The 3,262-nt window shown below is 49.0% G+C and overlaps 1 protein-coding gene and 1 long non-coding RNA gene across 6 annotated transcripts in view; one reads left to right on the forward strand and one right to left on the reverse strand.

The window, feature by feature from the left end:
• The window catches only part of LOC102672945 (kin of IRRE-like protein 2), a 123,898-nt gene that overhangs the window by 52,453 nt on the left and 68,183 nt on the right, over positions 1-3,262 (reverse strand). The window lies entirely within an intron of this gene.
• Positions 1-3,262, forward strand: part of LOC102672845 — a 104,706-nt gene that overhangs the window by 51,841 nt on the left and 49,603 nt on the right. For 2 of the 4 annotated variants that reach the window (XR_004150705.1, XR_004150707.1), the window contains one exon: positions 2,310-2,522. The exons of the other annotated variants lie outside the window; for them this stretch is intronic. This is a non-coding gene — a long non-coding RNA (uncharacterized LOC102672845). Of the gene's footprint in view, positions 1-2,309; positions 2,523-3,262 lie in introns of those variants that run through there. 4 annotated transcript variants of the gene reach the window in all.

Consider the following 3,262-nt stretch of genomic DNA (forward strand, 5'->3'; position numbering starts at 1 on the left):
CGGCAAACTGCCGCTTTGTGTCGCTTCACGGTGACGAAAGTGGCTCATAAACGGTGCTGCGCCACATTGCGCCTCTCACGGTTACGGACCACTACTCTTTCTCCCCTTTTAATATCCCGCCACTTTTCGAAGCGCGAGAAAACTTTGTCGGCGTTAAAAAGAGAGAAGAGAGGAGAAAAAAGGAAAGAAGAAGAGAAAGAAAAGAAGAGAGAGGAGGTAGAAGAGGAGGAAGACTCGGAGGCTCGGATGATGATGGCTCGGCTCGTAACCGAGTTTCACGGGCGTCGAGTAATTTTCCGAGTTATCGGATAAACTCGTCGACGGACGATCCTGGACGATTATCGAGTAACGTCATCTCTTTGAAAAAAAGAGGATATAGGAAGCTGTGTGTTTAAAGTTCCTCGAACGTGTAGGAAACGAATTTTTAATCGAGGAAGAGTTTCGAGTTTCTCCGTTCCGATCGATCTATTATTTAGGCGAATATCGTGTAAAGATTATTAATAATTTTTCTCCGAATCTTCTGCAACGGACGTTTCGATATTTCCTCCGAAGACGCTCATCCCGTTTCGAGCGAATCAGTTTGTTATTGGATCGGGTGAATCAGTGGGAAAATTTATCGCAGGGACGCGTCTAACTGCAAATATACGCGCGTGCGTTTCCGTTCTGGCTCGTCCCAGAACACCGCTGGACTGGGAGAACTTTAATACCGATATATATATATATATACATACAGTTAGCACGGACTCGGCGCGATCACGCGTACTCGCGAGCGTAAATGAACCAGCTTCGACTCGATCCCCGAGGTAATTAATATTAAGTATCGAAGTAGGTGTCCGGAGACTCCAGTTCACTCGTACGTAAGCCAGTGAACAGTCTGAATACCGAAACGCGCGATTTCGAATCTCGATTTCGAGACTCGGGTGCGAATCTAGGGACGAAGATACGAGAGTCTGAGATTTTTCGTAACTTTTCGGCAAAGCGAGTCGAATTGGATAATTTTGAATCCGATTATAAATTAATGCTTATTTTCCCTCGAAAGATTCGATTCGAAACTTCGATCTCGTACGATATTTGGATAACGATAATAATTCGTTTCAGAATTTTCGAGACGAATCCTCGAAGCGGAGAAAAAATCTCGTTTGTAAGCCGAAATCGGGATTCGGCTTATATAATCCCGACGACGTACAAATAAGGTCGCTTTGAAGAGATACGATTGGTTTGCCGCGATGGCATGCTGCGCCCGTCGGATTGAACGGGTCATTCCGGTGGCCAGGCACGGCCGGTATAGGCAATCTGTAGATTATTCGTGTACACAGGTCGGTACACACAGAGGGGGAGGGGGAGCAGGCTTAACGATCTGGTCACGCGCTCGGATATTAATTCCGTTAAATCGCACGGATAAGCCGACGGACGACGAATCGGGGAGAAAAACGTGGGAAATGAAAAACGGGACCGATGTGTTTCGCGGTGGTTCGACCGATATTTTAACCACGAACGAACGTGGAATTTATCCTAGGCGGCCAACGCTTCGTTACGAAGGGAAGAAATATCGATGCCGCGTGCCGTTCAATTTTTTTTATTTTCCTTTTTTCTTTTCTCCTCTTTCCGTACCCTTTCCGATTCCCATGCTTTCTTTCTTTTGTTGTTGCATCTCGCGTAACAAACCAACCGAATCGGATTAGCCGATGTGTATCGTAGAGAAACAATGCATCGCAATGTTCGACAAATCGGAAACGCGACGAAGCGGTAAAGTCGAGATTCGAGAGGAAGAAGGGATCTTTTCCCCATTTTCGGTTCCAAGCGACACGACCTATCGCGATAGTATCCCCCAATGGGTACTGCACGAAGGAAGAAAGGAAGAACGATCATCAGTATCGACGGATGCTTTTAGAAAACCATTAAACCGGCACCAGCCCTACCGATCGTTCAACCCTCCATCCCTTCTCTTTGTTCCCCTCGCGAAGACAGGAAAAATCTCGAGCGCGGTCCGCTGGAGTCGTTGAATATTTATTCAAGCCGCGTTTCCAACCTCCTGCGCGAGGAGGAGGTTGGAAATAGATGGAAGTGCATACGACCACCGCGTACGTGCGCATGCAAAATAAAAACGTGCAACGTTAACGCGCCATCCCGCCATATCGAATCTCATCCCCCATCCTTCGATCCATCGTCCAAATGTACTCTCGGGTCTCGTTGTACCCTTTTCGTATACCTTTCCATCCGCCTTCCATCAGCCCGGTGACGGGTCGCGCGGCCTCCCCGTCCTCGCCAATTCTCCGTGTCGTTACGCGTTGTCGTTTTTTCTTTTTCAGTTTTTCGGCCGGGCGAGCAGAGTTTTCGTTCCAGGGAGAGGAGAGTCCAGTCTATGCGGCGGGAAATCACGTGGTTCCGGCTACGTGGTCAAACGAACGCGCGTATGTGAAGCACGTGCCACCGATGCGCTTCGACATAGCTGGCATTTTCCTCCCCTGGAACGCTATCGGACAAAGGGAGTCCTAATAAATTCCATTCGACTCGGTATCGAACCACGACCCGCCAACGATTTTTCCTTTTTTTCCCTTCTTTCTTTCTTTTCCCTCTCTCTTCTCTTTCCTTTTCTTTCTTTCTTTCTTTCTTTCTTTCTTTCTTTCACTTCCCACTTCCGCCATCCAACCTTTCGTCGTCGAGCTTCCTTTTTTTCCCTTTCTCTTTTCCTCCGCGATGTCCACCTCGCTTCGATGTTAAATCGAGCCAACCCCGAGATTTACGATTACCGATTCTTACCAGCTCCCCTCCCTCCTGCCTCTCCCACACCCTCCCCGCCCCCTATCTTCCAACTTATTTACGATCGCCGTCGAAAAAAAAAAAAGATGGGAGAAGAAGGGCCCTTTAACGTTTTGGCTCGGAAAAACAACGGGGGCTTTAAATATATGGTATTTGGTACCTACGCATCTACGCCAATGTGTCCCACTGGCACGGGCTTGCCACTGGCACGGTAGGGAGAGATGGAATGGAGTGGAGTGGAGAGGAGAGGGAGGAGGAGGGGAAGAAAAAACAAGCGCGGAACAGTGGTGGTCGGTGGCGGAGGCGACTACAGCGGCGGCTTTTGCCCCCCTTTTCTACTTTATTTGCTTTGCAGCAGGTGGTGGAGGGGCGAGGAGGAACGATGACGAGGGTGAGGAGGAACGACATTTTTCACAGAGCCCGTGCGCTTTCAACTGTTATTTCAACGAAAATTCGCCAACGGCTCGCCATTGTCCTCGAGTACCCCCGCACGCGCGCGCGC

This window comes from Apis dorsata, unplaced genomic scaffold, assembly GCF_000469605.1.
Source record: "Apis dorsata unplaced genomic scaffold, Apis dorsata 1.3 scaffold_286, whole genome shotgun sequence".
NCBI lineage: Eukaryota > Metazoa > Arthropoda > Insecta > Hymenoptera > Apidae > Apis > Apis dorsata.